General features: G+C 37.7%; 1 protein-coding gene across 4 annotated transcripts in view; it reads right to left on the bottom strand.

Moving 5' to 3' along the window:
• Positions 1-23475, bottom strand: part of PLEKHG1 (pleckstrin homology and RhoGEF domain containing G1) — a 130963-nt gene that overhangs the window by 76329 nt on the left and 31159 nt on the right. For 2 of the 4 annotated variants that reach the window (XM_025148936.3, XM_004935612.5), the window contains exon 3: positions 18318-18392. The exons of 1 other annotated variant lie outside the window; for it this stretch is intronic. The gene's annotated coding sequence lies outside the window, so the exon portion shown is untranslated. Of the gene's footprint in view, positions 1-694; positions 15567-18317; positions 18393-23475 lie in introns of those variants that run through there. One more of the 4 variants, XM_040697649.2, reaches the window with a different exon arrangement.

The raw sequence follows: 23475 nt of genomic DNA, 5'->3' as shown, positions 1-23475 counted from the left end.
TTGCACAAAGCAAGATGGAAACACAATGACAAGAAACCTTGTCTGGATCTGAAACTCAAATGTGTTTGACTTCAGTATTGAGTTTCCCAGTTATGAATGAGCGATAAAATCAATGATAGCCAGACAAAACACGCTCAAGTAAGCAAAAAAAGAAAAAATTTTTAAAGAGGACTATGCCAACCACTGAGCAAATACTGTTAAAAAAGAAAAAAGTCACTGAGAATACACCTTAAAATCAGAGATGGTGTTTGCTCTGCTTTAGAAAGAAGAGCCACTTAGAGAGCACGGATCATAACCAGAGATTTTATTAAGTTATTGTATGACAGATTAACTAAGCCGAGCAAAGCATTTTCACCAGAAGAAAACAATTGTACCAAATAATCAGTAAATACAATCCTAGAACTTTGAATGAAGAACTCGTTTCTCAAAACCCGCACACCTGTAGTGTGTTTCACAAGCAATTCCCCCTCTTTATGTCACTTCCCAGCCTCTGCAATAAGAACAGGGTCTCCTGTCTTTCCCTCTCTATAGATACATTTTCAGAGGTTTCTTTCTTTTTTTTTTTTACCACCTTGACACGTTTGCACACCAACTCCTCCAAACTGGGATGGTTCAATCTGTTGATGAAATGACACCTACCTTTCTTCTACTAATGATACTAAATCTTTAGTGTTATGTTCTATTCAGAACTTACCTTTCTCCAGCTGCAAATAAACACCCCGTCAAACAGTAGTACCAGTGAGTGTTAAAGAGCCTCACAGCAGTGGAGAGCCAGTAGTCTGTACAGATTTAAATTGACAGCTGCTTCTATTTGCCCCAGGATGAGATCTGGGAAATGGGGAACAGAGAACGGAGTTGGCAGAGTAAAATATTAAGTACAGAACAAGGAAAAAGGATAAAAAAAAAAAAAAAAAAAAAAAGGAGGAAACTCTCCCTAGATGACAGGTTGAAATTCCTGCTTATAGGCTGCCTATAATGCAGTTGAGTTCCTATGAGGATCCTTAGGTAAGTCAGGGACTTGTTTAAGTATCACAGGCAAGGAAGTATATACACGCAGATTTCAAAGGCTGGCCCTCGAGCCAATGAAAACACTTTCCCTCTGCAGGCTGTGCACATCGCTCTGTGTAAAGCTGTCATTTATGTCCTTACATAACACAGCATTAAAAGTATCGTGTTGCCCTGCCTGGAAGAGGAACGGCCCCTCATCTATTTCAGAGGTAAAGCGTGTTTTTATCACTTGATTCTATGAGCTCCATTTCATTAGCAAAGAGTTAGCTAAACAAAGGAGGAAAAGGAGTTAAATTCACTTGTTCACTGTGCAGAAATCAGAACACCTTACTAAGTTCTATATTAATCTTAAATTCAGCCTCCGCGTTGAAATGCTGGACAAATCCATGGCACTAAACATGATTTACCCTGCAGAATGTTCATAACTGACGTGGACAATCAGCTGCAAAGCTCCATAGCAAGTTGGCTTGGGGATGGCTAAACAGATTGGATTAAAAATGATAATAACATAGCTGTTTCCTGCTGGCTTTGCTCCTGAAATATCACAGGAAAGCAAGCAGAGGTAGATGAATACAGAACCTTAGTTCCCTCTTATCTGCTTAGTTGAATCATGTAATCATACCGCTTTGGTAAGAAACTGAACAAGCACCTAGCCTTCAGCATGTCAGCCTCTATGCAATCTTCAAATTGTTTAAGCGTAAGTACTGGCCTGAAAGCATTTCCCCAATAAATTTGCAGTACTGAGTCCAAATATGCCAGTTTCTCTTGTGATAAGTGCTTTAAGATTACATTTTATATATACTAGTGGTAGGATTGCTTTCATTAACAACACAGCTTACAGAAGGTATTTCAAAATTTTCTTCATTCTCTTAAGCAGAGAAATTACATACCACAGAAAAGTTTTAAGGGCATTCCACTCCACATCTCATTTAAATGCAAAGTTTTGCTGTAAAATCTTGACACAAACATCTCAAAGTACCTTAAAATACCTTAAATGGGCTTCAGAAAACCATTCCATGCTATTAGTCACAATCATATTGTAGCACAAGGACATGGCACAGCAATATTAAGTAACATCATACAAGAGAACAGTGGTTTTTATGTGCATAAAACAGTACCTAAGCCCTCTGAGTGACAGTGCTGTCTGTGACTCAGCACCAGCTCAGATGCCTCCTTACACATGTTGGAGCCCCTGCAAAATCCAGTTGTGCTGCTGGAGCCTGTAACTGGATAAAGGAGGATGGAAATACAGTGCGCAATAAAGCAATTACTATAAATGATTTTCAGCAGGGCCCCAGTATCAAACAGATATACACATCAAAACAAAGCACCTCGAAAGTCAGAGTCTACTATGCAGTCTTAGGAAACTGGAAACAGAACGGGATCTACGTAAGCATACACAGATGGCTGTTTTCAACCGGCTGACAGACTGCTTAACCATCCTGTGGGTAATTAAGAGAGAAAGCTAAGTCCCTAATGACTAATGTGGAGATTGGGCCTTGGCTAAGGATTGACAGAGTCCAGCAATGGTGACAGTTGAGACTTGGACAGACTGCTGTCCAGCTGAGAGTGATCCAAGATAGACAATGAATAGATTTTGTGTGTGTGTGCCTCAAGAGAAAGTTCCTTCAGATTTTATTGTTCTCAGAGCTCATGGTTCACTGATAAGCTTCAGTCACTCATCTTCCAGGGCACATATTAGTCCTTCAAAAATGACACATTTTGAGTAGAAAATAAAAAGTGATTTCTTTAGAATCTTTAACGAAAATCAGTGCATCAATTCTAATTGTAGGACTAAACACACTGGTAGACAAAGTTGGCAAATCAGGCAGAATGTCAAATACTACAAAATTTGTAGCACCAGACTATTTAACTGCATTCTGATTTCAGTATCCAATAATGATAAAAAGCAATCCTGGCATTTTACATTACAACTTGGTCTGCAACCTGAAGTCACAAAAGAAAGAGTCAGAAAAACAAGACAGAGATGCGGACATGCTGCCACCATTTACAATAAAATTAGCTTGACTAATTTATTATTTTTTAATGGAAGGGAAGAGCTGGAAAGAAGTAAAAGATTTAAATATAACAAATATTTAGAATAGAATTACAGAACGTTTTGGGATGGATGGACACTGAAGATTCTCCAGTCTCAACCTCTTCCCATGGGCAGGGCTGCCCCCACCAGCTCAGGCTGCCCAGGGCCCCATCCAACCTGGCCTTGAATGCCTCCAGGGACGGGGCACATAGAGCTTCTCTGGGCAGCCTGTGCCACAGCCTTACCACCCTCTGAGTACAGAATATCTTCCAAACCTGTAACCTAAATCTCCCCTCCTTTAGTTTAAAGCCAATTCCCATTATCCTATCGCTGCCCATGTAAAAAGCTTGCCTCTCTCCTGCTTATAAGCTCCCCTCATATACTGGAAGGCCACAAAGAGGTCTTCTCTGGAGCTTTTTTTTCTTGAAGCTAAAGAGACCCTAGCTCCTTCAACCTGTCTTCATAGGAGAGGTGCTCTAGACCTCTAATCATCTTCATGGATCTCAAGCAAGAATCATCTATTATTGGAACTTTTAACAATTTAACTCCTAACTAGGACTGAGTCAACAAGTAAAAGTATGAGCTATTATTTTAGTATGTTATTCGATCACTGTCATGTGTACAACATTAATAGATGTATTATACTAAAACCCGCTTCAGTAATTTGAAGAAGCAGATAATACTACATGCAAATACACATGTAAAAGCTATGTAACTACACAATATTGCAGAATTGATAGGTTTTTTTGTTTGTTTTTTTTTGGGGGGGGGGGAGGGGATTGTTTTGTTATGTTGTTGTTGTTTGTAGTTTTTTTTTTTTTTTTTTACTTCTAGGATTGAATTCACTGACATCTTATTGCCACACTAGACTTTCAAAATCCCACTAGAAAAACACACTTCAGTTTTGAATGATCTTCATAACATTCTCATGCAGATTAATTATTATTACTATTATTATTATTCTAAGCTAAATCACACACAAGAACTGAGCGCATATTTCCTATTTGTTTAACAAGAAGGACACAGGTTTTTTTCTTCTGAATACCACCTAACCATTCCAATTTAAATATCTGAGATTTTTTCAAGATTTGTTTTGTATTTAATTTCTGAGGAATGTATAAAAATAAAAAGAAATAATAAAAAAGCCTCCCCTGCATTGTTAATGATATATTCAATAAAACATATACAAACAAAGTAGGATATCTATTTAAAGCAGTATATCTTCCCCTCAGTCTACTGAAGCTGTACCTCTCATCTTTGAGGCATTTCTTTTGTGAGGTGCCACAGAAAGGAAACCAAAAACACTGAATCCTGCTCTCCTTCTAACACTCAGCCAATCTGATTATCCAGGTTTTAAAGTACTTAGCCAAAATATTGAGAAAAGACTCAAGGTAGGATAGACTAGCAGCTGCAACCGTGATTTATGCACAGAACTGACTTTAAGTCATCAGATTCAGCACTATTTATCCTAATTACAGAATCATTTCCTATCTGGACACTCAGTTTCAGATTATAAATTTGCTAAAATATCTGTGAACACAGATGATTGCTATATCAATAACATCCAAAGGTCAAGGTAACAAACTGAGCTCGAAGTAGCTTTTGTATCTTGCTTTCCCTTAACCCCTTCAAATGATGGCTATTTTAATGTAAGATATTGTTTCAAAGTACAGAGTGAAAAAGAAAGAGTGAGGAAAAAAAAAAAAAAGGAAAAATCCCACAGAAACAAAAACAAACAACCATAAAACAACTCTGGATTTAAGTTTCTTATACAAAAAGGCCTCTTTTATTTATTAGTTTTGCATGAGTTTATTCTGCAACCTGAACTCCATTCATAGCCTTCAAAATCACTCTGGACTTGCTAAGAGCTTCAAACAGGGGACTGTCCTGCCCCCTTCCCTTTTCTTCCTTAAGCAAAAAAAGGGAAGAAAGAAAGAAAGAATGTGCATTAATTACAAGGTACTGACTGACCTGGATTAGCCATTCTTCCATGTCAGTAGAAAGGAATTCCTAACATCTGCATTAACTGGGAGGACAGAAGAGGCTGTTCCAAGTGGATTTCTTGTGAAAATAAATAAATAAAGGCAACTTTTGTTTTATTAAGGTGTCTAACAGCATTCAATCTATTGATGAGACAGTAGCCATTCAACTTACACAGTTCAGAAGTGCCCCTCTGAGAGCAACAACCATCGCTTTGATCAAAGTTTGCTTTTGGAAGCTAAACATAAGGCATGTTTGTAGAGAAATGACTGAATTCACAACATAATTAATTTATCTTTAACACACTTGATTCTTCAGAGCAAGTTTTTACTCTAAAGACTAACTCTATTTCTAAAAGGAAGTACGGTACAGTGAAAAAAAAAAATCACTTTTGCAATACAGGCCTTTAGGTTGCAAAGATTCATTATTTATTTTAGCAGTTAAAATCTTAGCTTTATACTTAGAAACAAAAGCATCAAAAGTGTTTATATAATCCCCTTCACATATAGAGTGCTTCATACGTAACAATTTTGCAGATCTTCATAAACTTGAACTTAAGGTGAGGATATCAGCTGTGCAGGAGCGCTATGCATTAAAGTCAGATTAAATACTTGGAATCCAAGACATGAAAGATGCTGTTTGGTTGGAGAAGGAGAAGAAAAAAAAATTGGCAATACTTCATAATGACTTCAATGTTACTAACCCTACAAATATCATGTATTCTTCAAAACTTTCCTGCTAAAGTGTTTCAGGTGAAATACACAGTAGCTAAACCTGACACTTAAGTGGCAAAGCTACTTCCAGGTACCGTATTGTAACAAAAATTAAATCCAGTATATACACTCAAATATCAACTAGTTGTGCTTCTTCACACATTGTAAAAACTATCTCAGTCTAAAATATTTGAACTGGTATTTTCATATATAGTAACTTAGTTACAAACTCAGTCTGCAAAAGAGAGTTCTTGAATACATCCTGACTTAAGGAAACTTAATCAGAATCTGATTTAACAGAAAAGGATTATGTGGGATCTATTTTGATCAACAATGGTACTTTCAGTTCTGCAAGACTTGTGATTTTTTGTTGTTGTTGTTGATTTGTTTTCAGTGTTTTCATTTCTACTTTTGTTTTGTTTTTCCTGCTTTAATTCACATTAATTTCTTGAAGAATTGCAAAGGCTCAGACATGGAAGCAAGGAATCAAATAGTGTATCAGAGCTTACAAAAGTGTTTACCCATTTTTCCCTCCATCTATTGCCTTCAGTAGGACTTTTTCCCAAGGTTTTTGCTTGCCCTCCGCCCTGTCCATTCTCTGTGTTTTACATTAAGGGTTTCCTGGTATGACATTATCAGTGTGTCCTTTTGAGTTCTTCCATTCACATGCAGAGAAGGGTGTGGGTAGCTTATAAAAGTAGCTGTAAAGTAAATACACCTATAAACTTTGACAATTTTATGAAAGAACTTTATTTGTCTGTATTCAGAAGCAGCAACAATGCAGTGACATTTTCCCACCATAGGTAAGTGCAAACCTGTTTCAATTTTGGTATCATACACTTCAGTCACAACAGTAGTGCTTTTAAATTCTTAAAGTGTAAAGGTTCAGACACCTTGTGTTTTTGGGTTTTGTTTGTTTTTGTGCATATATGGTTTTTTCCTCAGTGAAACTTTGAATTTTCCACCTGCCAAAGAAACGGCCCCAAAAAATACCTCACAGATCTAAATGCATCACCAAAGAGGAACAGAAGACAAAAATACAAAGGGGAAGAAAAAAAGAGATATGAGAAAACAAAACAAAACAAAATTTCATTTAAATGTTCTGTCTCAAAAAAAAAAAAAAAAGAAAGAAAGAAAGAAAAAGAATGTAAAAAATCTGAGTCAGACTCTCCTCATCAGGGCTTATGAAAACAAAACAAAATAAAAAGCAATCAAGCTGAAGTAGAACACAAAGAGGAAGAATTTCCTGCCCTATAAACAAAGGCTCAACCTCTTATTACGTCTGTTCATAAAAAGGAGCACACAACACACACTACACCCAGAAATGAGTGGTAATTCTGATGGGTTTGGTTCTCTCTCCCATAGCCCTGACACTACACAGTCTCAGTTAAGGTCACAGCTCTATCAGGTTTGCACAGTTCCCGTCCTTGATGAAAAGAAATCAGTGTAGCAGAAGACAGGAATGCATCTGTGCTGTTGGAACTGCTGAACATTTCACAAGTAAAAAATAGGATTTTATTATAAACATCAGACATTATTCATAAATATCTTTAAGCAACAAGTTTATGACTGACTTCAAACTCAAGAAAATCTTCTGTCACATATCTAACAGCTGACATAGAACAAATCTTTCACAATACTTTGCCTAATTTAGCAGCTCACAAAATATTTGTGTCATCAGACCGAGGAGAACACAACTCTTGGGCACCTTCAGTTTCCCACTCAAGAGCCAGCTGCTGTCAGAGTAGGCCAGTGCCTCTAATTAATGCTGTCACTTCTTTGGAAGTAGAAAGCCAATGAGGCTTTAGACAGCCTTTAAAAACATGAATTGATGTTACTACCACTCAACTGTGTGTGTGGGGGGGGGGGAGGGGGGGAAGAAAAACCAGCAACAACAACAACAAAACCTTAAAAAAATCCACCTAACAGTCAGAGAGAAAAAAATGGACTTATATTTATTATATGTATGTACATATATGTATGTACTTACACTTCAGGCCCAAAGCAGTTGCTCTCTGTGCTTCATTTGGAATGCCTAGGCAGCTCCTAGGGCTAGAATCTAATCTTAACCAAGACTGTCTCAGTGGATAGGGATCCCAATCAGGGACAAATCTTGAAATGCAGCCATTTTATTTCTGAGAGAGTCATAGCAAAGTTCTATCTTCCTCAAGGATTTCCTTTTGCCTGTTGATTGTCTATTTAATTAAACAACAACAACAAAAAAAATGCAAGACAGGACATCCCATCTTTAGAAATGTTGGCCTGCTTTGGATACGACTAGACAGAACAGTCTCCTGGCCAGACACTAGGCAAAATTCCCCAACGATTAACCTCATGCTTTACAAGATGCTTAAATAACTGCTTTTCATTGTCAAAGACAGACCCACTCATGAGATAAGACTTAAACATCAACATTTTTTACACAGTGAAAACTACAACCGTATAAACTGATAGCAACCTTTCTTACAAGCAGACTTGAGAGGAGGCATGTAGCTCACAACTATCTTGACAGAAGCTAGACATAACAGAACCCAAATAACTTGGATTGCTTGGCTTTCCCAGTGATCTCCAAGAGTCCAGGCTCACTAAGATAGAGGTTATATTCAGGTTCTTATCATCTTAAACTATTTCTTAGTCTTTCCACTGTTTGAAGTACGGTGTACATTTCATGGACATGAGAAGAAAATTGTGTATTCCGTCTGGGAATTGTGTCCATTTTGAACTATTCTGTGAAATATGTGTTGTGTGGACCACTGCCAAGATGAGCATAATGGCTTTTTATATTAAGTACTGTTCCAAAAAGCCAAAATAAGAACAGTTGCTATTTTCAAAGGATTCGGTAATTTTTAATGTCTTGAACTGCACAATCAGTTTCACAGCATGTTCTGACCAGAGCAGGTACCAGGACATATCATGGCTTTAATTTCAAGACTAGAAGCCTCCTAGGCACTCAGGCTTTTGCACAAGCCATTAAAGGACCCGGAAATAGCACAACAGGAACAAATCTCCCACCTTTACCCCTCTTTGCCTTCTGTGGTCAGAAGGTATTTCAGTAGTGCTGCAATCAGGCTGCCAATTTGCTGACTCTCCAAGAAACTGACTTCAATAATCTGAGGTATCACTCAAACATGCAAGAAGTTTCTATTAATATTTTATTGCTCATAAAACATCAAAGCTAGCTCCCTTCCTTGTCTGTCAGCAAGCAACAATTTCCCCCTTTTTAAGCTCAATTAAACTAAGGGGAGCCAATTAAAAAAGCAAAACCTAACAACTGAGATTTCCTCTGTGTTAAGCTCTCTAAATTTAGGATATTTTAAGGCCTCTCAGCCCACTTCTAGTGTTACTGGCATAGCCCAAAATTACTGCCCGGCATATAATGAGCTGACTGAAAGACAAATACAGCAACAAAAACAACAGACGCACACCTTAAGACACATTATCTTAAGTGATAATTGATACTAGCAATCTTGCTTAGGTTTTTCAGAGTGAAGCAGTAAATACCTAGGAGATACTCGTGTTGCTTGATCATTACAGGAATTTGGACCAGATGGCCCTTTAGAGTCCCTTCCAACTCAAATGATTCCATGATTCCAAGATTATAAAAGAGCAAAATGTCCTTGTATCTTTAACACCTTGAAACTCTTGGTTTTAAGGCTGCAGTTACCTCAAGATGAAAGAATGTAACCATCACAACCTAATTTATGGTAAGAGTTGTAGTTCCCTCTAGGTTAATAAGATAAGTTGCCTTTAAAGCTGGCTAAGGATTGGGGAATCAGTGAATTGCAAAACAAATTTCTAGCACGTCAGTTTAATAAAGAAGGAAGAAAAAATGTGGAGGAAATCTCAAAAGTACTTTGGGGGGGATTAAAATTGAATTTCATTTAAGAAACTACTGACTTTAGAGTACTTATATCTATTTTATATCCTGTTACTGTGTTAAACACTGACAGAAAGATTAACTGCTACTGTCACTCACTTCCTGGACATTAACCCTATGCAGTTGACAGAAGTTTGGAGATCTTTCTCTTGTTCATGTTTCCACTCAACAAGACACTGGCTAGGGAAACCAATTTATATCAAAATCTTTAAGGTAACTTCCATGATAACTACATCACTCTAGGGTGCTCTAAGTACTGCTGAAGAGTAATTTAATAAACAATAACGGCTTTAACAAAAAGTGACTGTTTGATGATAAAATCCTTCCATAAAGAAATCCCAAGAGAAGCAATGGCTATCATGCCTGACCTAGAAAGAGCAGATGTGAAGTATACTACCAGCATTTTTAATCACAGAATAAGACTTCTGTATTTTCACTCCAGGTCACACTCAGCCATGATTACAGCATAACAAAGTCATCACAGTCTATTTTCTATCCAGGGTCTTTCTCTGGGAACTGTAATGGTAGTTCAACTCTTTTTAAGCATGAAAAGAACTATAAACCTGCTACAGCTTTTCTAGGGTCAGCAGCACATTCTGGAGATGTAAGCAAGGCAGACACTAAGCATGAAGCAAAAATGGAATTTGTTATTTATGAAGAATTCAATCAGTCGTTATCTTTGAATTATTTTTTGTATACGTTACTAAGCTTAAAGCAATTAATGAATGTAATAATTAGAAACTTGATCATTCTTGATGGATATCCTCAGTGAAAGGAAGTGTTCCCCCGTCACCACCATGGAACGCTAGGGTTTAGCCATCATTAGAAGAATGCTCAAATTGAACATGAAACACCAGTTACTTCCCCGTACTTGCAGACACAGGGTCTTTGAGCAAAGAATACCTCTACAAATGTCTGAACTGCAGTAAAACAGAAGAGTGAGAAAAAAAGTCTTTTGAAGAGCTCACTCTTTAGAACCCAGTGGCCCAACATTAACCTAGATGGGATCGATCCTACATAGGATGCGAAGGTGAAAAGCTGTCAGTTATGACAGACAAATGGGTTTGCCTGTTTCTGGGTGAAAGCAGTTAGGCAGAGCAAGGGGCAGCATATGGCTACTACAGGAGCTGTGGAGGAAACAGGACCCTGGGTGCATCCCGACTTGTGCAGCCACACAGACACAAATCTCTGACCCCACCTCTGCTGGGCTGTGCCCCAGTCATCCATTTAGAGCAACACAGAAAACAACATTTTTCTTCTGATCAGGAAGGCAAATGCTGATAACTCCTCTATGGTATCCACATGTTCTACCTCTACAGTGTTTGCGGGTGGAGTTGTTTATTATGTAAATATGATAAAGCTGAGAATCATAGAATTAAAATTTTCACCTTAAGAAGGAATCTCTATTCCTTCAGCAATGTTTGAATTGTTTCAGACTTCTCTCATCTTGGAACATCAATTTAGAAGTAAATTAGGCCAAAAGTTTTAAAGAAACAACCTGGTTTTCCTCGTGTCAGTTCATATTTGACTGCTTCATGCAAGCTGCATTCAATGCATTGCTTTACTTATAGGTGGTTAATTAATTTGTACACAATATTCGTAAATCACGAAACACTATTTTTATAACTTACTTATATAAAAACAAGAAATGCGCCAAACTGAAGTGCTACACTTCTTAATTGCTTCAGAACTATGAATTAATTACCAGTGAGCTAGAAGAATAAATGCAATTCTTTAAAAGTGGGATCATCAATAAAAGCTAAAACACAAACAAAAACTGCACCACTCACCATTTTCCAAAGCTCAAGTTTAGACAGTTCAAGCCACAACAAGCCTTCTTTACCTGATTAAAGGAACAAAACTGGCTGACCTCTGAAGCACCAGCCAACCAGGGTGGCAATGGAAATGCTGGGCACCCAAAGAACAAGTTAGTGTACCAGTTAATAGCTAAGCTTTGTAGCCTGTGACTTAAGCAGGACATTACAACAGCTGCATATCCTGGTGAAGTGCAGGTTCCACTGTAATCTATCATTTCATGAAGCCCAGAACAGTCTGTCTCTCATCACCCTTCATTGCCTGAGATGAAGGATGCTACAGCCGCTGCTGCCTTCTCCCCTCTCCACTCCACTGAGCTGAGGAAGCATGAGGAGCACAACAAGATAACATCCTGCTGGCAGCTGAGAATGAAAGTAGAACCTAGCATGGCCCAGTGACTTAGACAGCAGTGAGGAGTCTGAAATACAAAACCCAAATTCCTTGCCCTTCTGCTTTTCTCCCTTTCTAAATCAGATTTCAAACTTGCTAGGCTTCACCAGCCCTAGGGTTAAGAATTTCAGATACTGTCCTCATACAGACACTTGGTCATCCTCCAAGGTATGAATTTCTGGGGAATAAAGGAAGCTGCAAAAATCAGACTACGAATAGTAACTAAGGAAAAATAACCCAGTACATGAAGATTATATTCTTGGGGACAGTAAGAACATAGCACTTATAGTGGCCTTCCAGTACCTGCAGGGGACACTTCATAGCGGCCTTCCAGTACCTGAAGGGGCCCTACAGGAAAGCTGGTGAGGGACTTTTTATAAGGGCATGTAGTGACAGGATGAGGGGAAATGGCTTTAAACTGGAAGTGGGTGGATTTAGACTAGATATTCGGAGGAAATTCTTTACTATGAAGGTGGTGAGACACTGGAACAGAGCATTCAGAGAGGGTGTGGATACCTCCTCCCTAGAAGCATTCAAGGCCAGGTGGATGGGGCTCTGAGCAACCTGGTGTAGTGGGAGGTGTCCCTGCCTGTAGCAGCGGGGTTGGAAACAGATGTTCTGAAAGGTTCCTTCCAACCCAAACCATTCTATGATTATATTTCATCTCAGCATTCTTCTAGCTTCTTACTAATTTCAGCTAAAGGGATTTCCTTGCTTTGTAGTGGCTTTTCTATTTGGAGCTCTTTTCCAGAAATTTCTCTGGTCTCCCCTTCAACATGCATGAATTTCTACATTTACACTATCTTTGGCAGGGCAGTGCACAAAATCTAACATCATCTGAATAAACAGTCATGACCTTTTGTGTTGAATCTCACATATCTAATGTTATCCAATGGCCACAAGTTCTTGTGCACGTAACACCACAGTGGGTTTCTATAAGTCTCACAATCAACACTGTTTATTCTGGATGTTTCTTCCCTTCAGTTTGGCAGTAACAAGCTGCAGGAAACATAGAAAGGAGCAAGGAATAAAAACAAACTAGTTCCAGAGAACAGGAGCAGGTAAGCCAATTACATAATCACCACCCAACAGTGCACTATTACCACAGTTCATTGAATCAGATAAAGATTTGGCTTGGAAGAGACCTTAAAGCCTGTTCATTTTGATTCCCCCTGGCATGAACAGGGCTGCCCCCCACTAAATAAGGCTGCCCAGGGCCCCATCCAACCTGACCCTGAACACCTCCAGGGATGGGGCAGACACAGCTTCTGTGGACAACATGTGCCAACACCTCATCACCCTCTGAGTAAAGAATTTCCACCTAACACCTAACCTAAACCTCTCCTCTTTTAGTTTAAAGTCATTCCCCCTTGTCCTACCAGTATGAGACCACGTAAAAAGTTAGTATCTGTGTTATTTGTGACTCCACACACACTTCAGATCAGTAAAAGCTTTATAAAAGATTTTTCACTGTCCCAGCTAATTTTGTATTTCTTGAAAAGTGGTATAGCAATAGTAAAGTGTAACAGCAACTTTATCCATAAATATACCATTTCATTGCTATGTACCCAGTAAAAGCATGTGAAGCTCTGCACAGGAGGCAACACTCAGCATCCACCAACCTGAACTTCCCCTGGAACTCTGGTCATGAAGGAATCAGTCTTAGCAAAATGTAGAGGCATAAATTGTGCTACTTTCTTCATTTAAGCGCATAATCCATTCAGCAGTTTGAAGCCTGACATGGCTGTGCTTGCATGTTATCTCTGTGCAACACATCACACATTACAGCCAAAATAGCATGCAAACATATGTCAGAGGGATTATGAAGCTAAATGAGTATTACCACAAATAACAGTAACAGCTGGTAGGCTCCCACTAGTGTCATCAGGTACACAATGCAAGGAAAAACACTCCTGTTACTATAGGAAGCTTTGCAATGATGTCACCTTGCTGTCCGCTGGGATTTGTCAGTGCTTGTTTATAAAGCATAGGTGTAGCACAAATTTCCTTCAGGATGCTAGCTCTAAACACAGGGACAGTAAGGGAGGGTCCAGATGGGGAAACTAATGGAAACTAATGAAAGAAGGTGGGGAGACAGATGGAGAAGGAAGTGTTTGGGGGAGGTCAACTTCATCACATCTTTCTCTTCAAAGATAACTGCTCCTTAAAGCACAGAAAAGCACCCAGAGAAACTGACTGGGGAAACCTCATAAAAAGATTTTCCCTGAATAACCTTCTAAGTATTTGCATAAAACTACTACTTGAGGGCATTTGACTAACACCGCAAAAACTTTGAGCCCAGGAGCCTTCCAAACAGCTACTAAGGTAAACATAATTTGCTTTCTTTCAACCTGCCCTGTATCATAACAAAAAAATAAAATAAAATAAGACCTAAAATCCACCAGCTGAAGCACTCAGTTTTTACACAGGCCATTTAGTATCAGAGGCATTTTCTTAAGATACCGATCAATAAATTTATACCCTAAGATTGATAGTTCATGATGAAAAGTCCACTATCATTCCCCTGAAAGAAAATGTAGACTAAAAATCTACAGGGATTCCCATAAATTTTCATAGATGACCAATTGCCCAGCTCCAAACACCATTATAAGCAGGGCTGCGAATGACAGGAGCCTCTCCCCAAGCACAAGAAGAGGAATTTGCACAAGGGGTGAGATACTCCTGTCACAGTCTAATTGCAAAGTGTTAACTAAACCACAAGTTGAAAAGTGACCATTCAGCAAACACGAGCAGAACAAATGCTAGTTCCTTTGCAAGCTGAAACAGAAATACACTCTATCCACTTCCTAGTATTGACATAGCACATTGTTCTAAATGCATCCATTGTAAATAGAATATAATAGCTTTGCTGTAGGAGAACAGTTAAGAAACAGTTATATGTGGATCATGGAGGAGTTTCTTGTTTTAATTCATTTGCCTACTGCTCCTTGATAGCCACACAACCTTCTTGAGAAATATTTCTCACATGTGACACACACACCCCTACATCTTTGCAACCACAGAAACTTCAGGTACTATGTGTTTTTTGTTGTTGTTGGTTTTTTTTTTTTTTTTTTTTTTTTACCTACAGCACAAAACAAGTGGTGACATTTATAAATGTAAGTGTTGACTCAAAAGGGTTTGACAGAAGAGGCAGCAGTAAAGCAAATAATCTGCCCACTCACTGGGGACCCTCAAGTCAAGGACTAAGTTACAGAAACTTAATTACAGGAAACTCATTTCTCAATTGTCTGCTTCTATGTGCTTCATGATTTAACCAGAGCATATGGAGCAGTGGGTCAGTGGGTGAGAGGCAGGGAGGGGCACTCCTAGGTTAAAGCAACACTGACTTTTTAAAACTTTCTAGATAATCTGTTATCTTGCTAACACTTGGCCAACTCAATTTGACCCTTATAAATGTGAAATGCTAATTAACAGACATTTGTAACAACAAACACACCTTTCTAAAGACAACTCATAGAATAAATATTTCTTTGGAAAAAACAATCAGCAGTAAGATGTCTGGAAATAATTAATACAGTTCACAGGAATGCTTACACACATAATTAGCAATGATGTTTCAACCCTGAAGAATTAAACATTTCTGATTTCTGACTCAGTCATACTTTGGACCAGTGAAACATTCCTGTTTACTAGTAAACTGTATAAGCACTGAGTAAACAAAGAGATGCATGTGAACAAAGACTTTGTCAGTTTATCTTACACGTCAGTGCTAGAGTAGCTACAGGAGTATGCCTGGCACTTCTTTTGAACAAACAGTATCACAATGTTCTTTAATAGTATTTACGGAAATAATCTCTCAAATGTAGGAATTCTAACTGGTATCATGAGAAAATACCAGCAGCATGTTTTGTCTTGAAGAGAATACTAAAACTGGGACAAAATACGACTCTTCCACGTGAAAAATCATTATTATTCATTATTTCATTTTGTTAAGAGGAAAAGATTAATTTCATAAGTGATTAAAAGCAAAGCATATGGATTAACCGACATTTTGCTTCACTCAGTATTTTCTGTTAAATAACATTTTAAAACAACCCACTTGAAGATCTTTGTAAGCTAATAACTGCAGTAAAATACAACAAATAAGTGCAATTTGAAAATGACGAGTCAACATTGTTCTGTATGCTTAATTAGTTATATTTTATTGTATGAATTTTTACTTAGGTCAATTACTGCTGTTGTTGACCAAGTACCTGAGGATGTGTTATTTCAATCTAGATAAAAATTACAAATTGCTCTAGTTATTCAGGCTTTTTTTCCTCATGCTAGTGGTTCATAGAACACAGAGTGTCATGAAAACCAACATACTGTTCACATCAAAATGTACAAAGGTAATTTCCATAGGAAAAACCTCATCTATTTTTCAGGTTTCTCATTCCTGTGTCAAAAGTCTGATATATTAGGCTAGGGAGGAAAGGAATGTCAATGCTATCTGAAAACAAAAATGATGGAAAAAGTTAGCTGATTTCTGAAGGAAAAAATATGAAAGGCAAAGTGCAGCATGCCCAAGAAAGCCCAGCCGTGTTCACATCCATTCAAGGAACCCTGTAGCCACACCTGCCAGACACTTGGCACTCAAAGCCATTAACTGGGAACAGCTTTCTTAGGACCTCACTGTTTAAGACTATGCATATGTAGGTGCATATGTACAAATCCATTTCTACAAATACATACATACATATATATATATATGCAAGTATTCCCTTACACATACAACATACACAGTTACACAGCCTTATATACAGTTTCTTAATGACTCCAATGACCATTTTTGATCTCTTCCAGAATATGGGATATTTCTTCAATTCACAAGAATTTTGCATAAATTACATCAAAACAGACAACTTGGGATTCATTTTTTTTAAATGAATCATAAATAGAAAGAAACTTACCCACGGTATCCCTAATAACTCTAATTGAATTTGGAGTCAGAAATCTTTCCATCTTTACCTTTCCCTAATAACCTGCAGGACATCTTACTATTTGTCTGCTTAACTAAGTAGGCATCAGAAGCTACTAAACACAAAAAGCTTGAAAATATATACCATAAAGCATAACGAGCAGCTGCAGAGGAAGTTCTATGGGAAAGAGAACAAGGATTTTAACTCATGTAGCTGTCCCTTGCATAGCAATACAATGTCCCACAGTTACAGAAGTTCACACAGAAGAACAAAATCACACAGAGTCACAGAATTTCAGGGGTTGGAAGTAACCTCAAGAGATTGAGTCCAACCCTCCTGCTAAAGCAGGTTCCCTATAATAGGTCACACAGCTAGGTGTCCAGATGGGTCTTGAATACCTCCATAGAAGGAGACTTCACAATCTCCCTGGCAACCCTATTCCAGTGCTCCAGTTAATAAGAAAACAGAGGAAAAAAAAATTAAAAGTTAAGAAAAGCAATTGTTCACCACCAGTCTACTGAAGCCCAGTCCTTCCCCAAGCAATGACAGCCCTGGGAAATTTCCCACTCCAGTTTTACCATTCAGCATGACACCATGTTGTATGAAATATCGCTTTGGACCGTTTTGGGTCAGCTGTCCTGGTCTTGTCCCCTCACAGCTTCTTGTATGAACCCAGCGTCCTCACTGGCAGGACAGCATGAGAAGCAGAGATGTCCTTGGCTCTACGCAAGCACTGTTCTGCAACTAAAACACTAGTGCACTATCTACACTGTTTCCTCCACACATCCAAAACATAGCACCATATCAACTACTATGAAGAAAATGAACTCTATCCCAGCAAAAAACAGTACACCAACATACAGATACTTGTATGTTCAGAACCCTAATTTTCTATCCTTGAACCCTGTGCCACTCTCTAACCAAGTAAACAAGCATATCTCTGTTCCAAACTTTCCCTTAGTCAGTGGCCACCTAGAAGGCTTTTTTTTAAGCAAATGTTGCAAAATTTTACATCCTAATACACCTTTTTAAGATGCAAATAGCTTAAAATGCACAAGGTATTGAACAACATCCTCAAGGTAGTGTTGTGACTTGCTTAATTTCAAAGATGTCTAATTCTCAGAGAGACTGAACACTTGAATGCTTCAAGATTTCCCTGTTTCAATAGAAGTCACAGATACACAGTTCCTCTTTGTATCAGTCGTCTCACGATTGTCCGTTTAAGTTTTATGAGACTTAAGTGTCCCACTTAAAAATTGGATGCTATTCTATAGGAGCTCCATATTTAAATGGGACAGAACTTATCTCCTAAAGGTAAAATCCCAGCAGCCAACTGGTTGTCCCTAGGTGTCTTTATGTACTGCAGTATTACGAAGGATGAGTCAGGGAGAGGTAGAAAGGTTACGCAAAAAAAGTGAAAGTTTACTGCTATTTGGATAAATATGTACAAACTAAGTCATTTCAATTTTCTCTTAACAAAAGTTCAGGAAAAGAAACACTTTTTGACTTAATTCTTCTCAAAAATCACGAAATTTCATGAATACTGAATGTTTCTGAAGAAAATTACTCACCTTCACTCCTGGGGACAGGTTCTGTACCACCTGGTGCCTTATCTGGCATCTCAGCAGAGACAGACTTAGTAAAACCTAACAGACACAAAGAAAATAAATTGTATCTCAATCAAAATCAGAACATTTCAGTAGGACACTCCTCTGCCCCATGCAGGAGGAATTTTCAGCTTTCATCATTTCCATGTTTAGATGTAAGATATGTAAGTAAATAGATAAAACTCCCTAGAGTTCATCTACAGTACTGTTCGGTAGAACGTAATGCGGATGTGAATAAATACAGTGGTATTTATTTACAGGCAGGTAGGCACAAAAGGACCATCTTATAAATCACAATGGTAGACTGAAAGCACTAATTACATCTGATAGATCTCAGTCCTTAACCTTGGACATTTCCTCTCAGCTAAAAGAGAGTTTCTAGGTGGAGATCTATAAATCGTGACAAAAGAGTTGCTTACACCAATGTGCTGCTGAAGTTAATGAATTTGCTGAACCTTTCAGTTTCTAGAACTGTTGACACAGAGCTGATTCAGCATAGAATTTAGACACTCATCAGACACATTTTGGGAGATCTCCTCAACCCATCCTGCAGTGAAGTGGAGACTGAACAGTGATAAAAGGTAAACATTTTCTTTCCAATTCAATTATTTTGCTCTCAAATTCACATGTCTATTTCTGAATCCTATCACTGGAACTAAAATTAAAACATTTCCACACAAGCATCCAATAATGGAATTGAGGTCACAATAATAGCAAACTATACCAAAAATGTAGGGCTTCTTAAGCAGTTTAAGTCACTAAAAGAATTTCAGGCATGCTAACCAGGGCAATTATATTCATCATATTTAATTCACATATTTTTTTAAAGTTTAGAAATACCCTAGACAGATGTGAAGCTGTGATCCACTAACACATCTCAAGATTTCATTAATGCATGCAGCTAATTCAAATTTAGCTGATGGAAACGCCGCTGCATGCGACTTCCTATATCAGCCAGTTCATCTCTACTCAAGATAAAATCTGTCAGCTCTTTCTCAGAAATTACCACTGATGAAGCAGCTTTGTCCGTAACTCAGGTGTTTTGTCTGCAGAACATGATGCACACTGAACATTCGGAACTAGACAAAAAGTTTTCTTTCTGCTCCCTAAAATTAATAGTGGTAAAGCTCATATTATGTTATGTAAATTGTTTTGTATTGCAAATTCAGGATAGTGCATGTTTAAAATAATAGACTGTGGATATTTATCTATTTTCTGGATTTGACTGTTCTGAGTTGCATAGAATTAAAGTAAATATGTAAGTAGACTTCACTATGAAAATGCTCAGATAGTAACTTACTGACATATTAATGATATAAAAGTGACAATCATTTATTTTTTCTGGCCTCTTCTGCCCCAACTTTTATTTATGCAAGTACAAGCTTCCTTGTCTAATATAGGCCAACGGTTCTTTCAAACCAATCTTGTAAAGAAGTTATCCCCTTTCTTTTTTTGTCATCCAAAGTCAGTACCAGAAAGCTTTACTCTTAAAGTAGGACACCTACCAACACTCAATTATCAGGAATTTAATGGAGTGCCTGTGTTCATCTCTCTGTGAAGCACGACCTATCGCTTTCTGCACAAAATCCATCAGGGTTCAAATGGGCACTGAATGACCTTAGCATTTGCAACAACAGAATGGTAAATTGAAAGCGGGATCATTTAATTACTGCACACAAAGGGTATTTATTGAACAGGTTCAAACTTCCCATAGCCACAGTACTGCTCTGTTTCAAAAATTCGTTCAGACAATATGAGGCAATTTGAAAATTCCTATCCCACAAATTGTTTTTCTCAGATTTACCAGTTTAGCAACTGTGCAGCACAGTAAGAGATAGTAAGTGTATACCAGGTTGAAGAAAGTTAATTCAGTGCCTCAAAAAACACATCTTCAGAACATTGTCTAGAAACACTTTTCACTCTCTGTAATGATTTTCAGCAAAGAAATGGCCTAGGAAACATGTTGCTGTTCCCTGGCTTTTTCTAAATTGCACAGGAGATAAGGAATACCAAAACAGTTCAATGGCATGCGAACTTGACACTACCAGTAGATAGTCTTCGGCATTATCCCATAGCATTGTCAGCAATTTTTTTTTTAAGTTCCACCTGTAAAGTCAGGTCAATTATGTGACACGGAACAGTATTTTAACAGAATCCATTAAAAAAAAAAAAAAAAAAAAGCCCTGTTTTTCTTCCTCTCACATTAATGCTATTTGTTTCCATACTGTAGCTAGAAATTGCAGGATAGACTTAACAGCTTGAAAATCTAGATTTTTTTTCCTTTTGAGGAAAAGGCCAACTTCATCACACCCAGACATTTTAACAAGTAACTAAATTTTCTCTTCATGTAATGCAGATAAATGTATTTTATTTGAGTTTTGTTTTGCCTTAGCTTTGTTCTCTGATATATATAGCAAATCTACTGAAAGGAAGAAGTTGTAACTAAAGAAACATAGAACTCTGCCCCCTTTTTGTGTAATGTGCCTAGTTTCAATGACTCAAAAACCATACGTTTATAAATAAATCAAGAAAGGAATGAAATTCATCATTCTAATTTAGAAAGAAAATCTTTGATAAGATATCTTTCGCTATTCATTAGTAGGAATATAAGTTTCTCTTTTCACAATGGGGCTATGTACGACCCATGTAAAAATGCAGCAGAGAAGCAACACTTAGAGTAAAAGCTTGCAAGCAAGATGTAAAAGAATGCACATAATTCTCATTCTCTTGCTAAACAATCAAGCTCCATTTATCCAAATTCTCGTATTGCAAACTTTGGGTTATTATTACTAGTACTACTAATTTCAAAATCAATCATATGAAGGACCTCAAAAACCATTCCTTTTAGATCCTTCCAAAAATTCTTAATATAATTATTGACACAACTTTAAATTGTCCCTGCACCCTTGGCCCAGCTATTCCTGAAACCAATGGGGTACTTGGTGATTTTGCCTAAGCGGTCTTTCTCAGAGCATACCAATAAGAGAACTTGAAATATGTATGTATTCATAACTTATGAATAAACACAGCCGTACCGTTTACATTTCTTAATTAGGCAAATCTTTTAAGAGTAACCAAAAATATTCAGATATATGACCATGCATTTTCACAGGCCATAATCGGCCAGGGCCACCCAAATAGGCATACTGGGAGGTCCTAATTCAAGAGATTTGTTGTTCCTTTTAGTAGATTGGTTTGCTTTTAAAAATTATATTTTTTAAATTTTGATGTTATGAAAAATATAAGACCTTACTTCCTTTAAACACAGGGTCCAAATCAATAACACAGCATAACTGAATTCATGAGAAAACGTTCCAACTTACAGAACACAACTGATTGAAAAAAATTTTTTTTAAAAAGCATACTGTGGAAAAATATGCAATACCTGCATTTCACAGACAAATACAGTCCTGGTCTCTTAAACTGACCATGCCTTGCCAAAAATATAAAAATATGATATTTCCTAATTATTGAAAATAACTATAAACTGAAGTATTGCAATTTTCCAATTTCTTGAAGAGATTCTCATTAGAGAGAAGATTTCTGTTCTGTATTTGTTCTCTAAGCAACTTACTGCTGCACTCTAAAAAAGCATCAAGCAGCTTGAAAGAAACTATTCCTGATCACAGCACTGTTTGCAGTGGTATCTATGGAAGCCAGCTATGTATTTGTGTTAAACAACATCACAAACCAAAATCCAACCTGAACCCCCTCCTTTGTGTCACATCACTAACCTCTACACTGTATCTGTTCCAAAGTGCTGGAAGCAATCACATTCAAAGAAGCTGATTGGATTACTTCAAAAACTTCTCACTGCACAGAGCCTTAAATAGACAGTGCATTTATTTCCAGTCTTCCAGGGGCAAAATAAGCAATACTAATATTACGACCTGCTCCTGTTTTAGCCACTTCATTCATGATCAACAGAGATATTCCTTTAAAATACTGTCTTTCATTTTTAGATTTAGCTTTTTGCAGTTTAAACAGCCACAAAAACAGATTAATAGACGTGAAACAACTGACATTACACACAATACAGATAATAGTAAAACCATCTGCTCATTTATTTTTAAACAGCATTTGGATGAATTCTTCCTGCTACAACTTTAAAAAAAAGGAAGCGTAAGATTGGCTTGGGACAAAGGGAGTATTTGTAGTTTTCTTGACATAAAATATTCTGCAAATTAACAAGTAAGCTCAGATGCCCATGCACAGCCTGCACAGAATGTTACACTTCTCAGGTGGATGTGTTTCTGAAGGCAGTATCACTCAGACAACCAACAACAATGTTCAGAAAGTCACAGGCCACAGGATGAACTCCAGATTCCAAGGAAAGTTATTGCAAAAATCTCACCCACATTAGTGCAACCAGAACTTGACATTTTGCTCTTAAATGTTGCATATATCTTTGTTAGAGAAGAAGAACATCCGTCCTAGATATAGTTTTTAGTAATTTGTTTGCCTTCAAATTCCCTTCTGGACCAGAAGCATTACTGCTCTGAAACCCATGAGAATAGCTTTGATCCAAGGTCACATAAACCATGAAAGCTAGATCAAATGCAAACACTAACACAGTTCTTTCACATGAACCAAGAGATGACACTGAAAAAACTTAAATATCATGGAAAGAAAGGACAGAAATGATGAGAACACAAATCCCTGTATGCCATTAAGCCTCGCTGATGTGCCTATGCATCACTACTCAGTCTTTCAAAGTAACATAGCAATACTTGTTCAAGATTAAAGTGTTGTTTCAAGTTAGTATTTAGTTCTTCAAGACTGCACAGAATTCTAATGGCTCCTTTCATTCCCTTCCAGCCGAGCTCTGAATGTGGGTGTGAATTACTGCTTCCCTTCTCCAGCAGTCCTCTACCGCAAAAATCTCTCAGCCTTTTTTTCCCCTGCATCAAAACACACACTGAAGCATTCCAAGCCATATTTTGTGGCTGAGAAGGGGATAAGATGTCTCGTAGCCAAAGCAGGTCTTCCTAGCACCTCATTTCCCACAGAAAGGCTGCAAAAGTGACACTATGGCAACTGTACCTAGAGATGAGCTGGTTTGAACAAAATCATCTGACCTACACCTGACAAGAAGAAATAGAACTTTCTTTGCATCTCATTT

Source organism: Gallus gallus, chromosome 3 (genome assembly GCF_016699485.2).
Source record: "Gallus gallus isolate bGalGal1 chromosome 3, bGalGal1.mat.broiler.GRCg7b, whole genome shotgun sequence".
NCBI lineage: Eukaryota > Metazoa > Chordata > Aves > Galliformes > Phasianidae > Gallus > Gallus gallus.
This window is presented reverse-complemented; position numbering and strand designations above follow the sequence as displayed.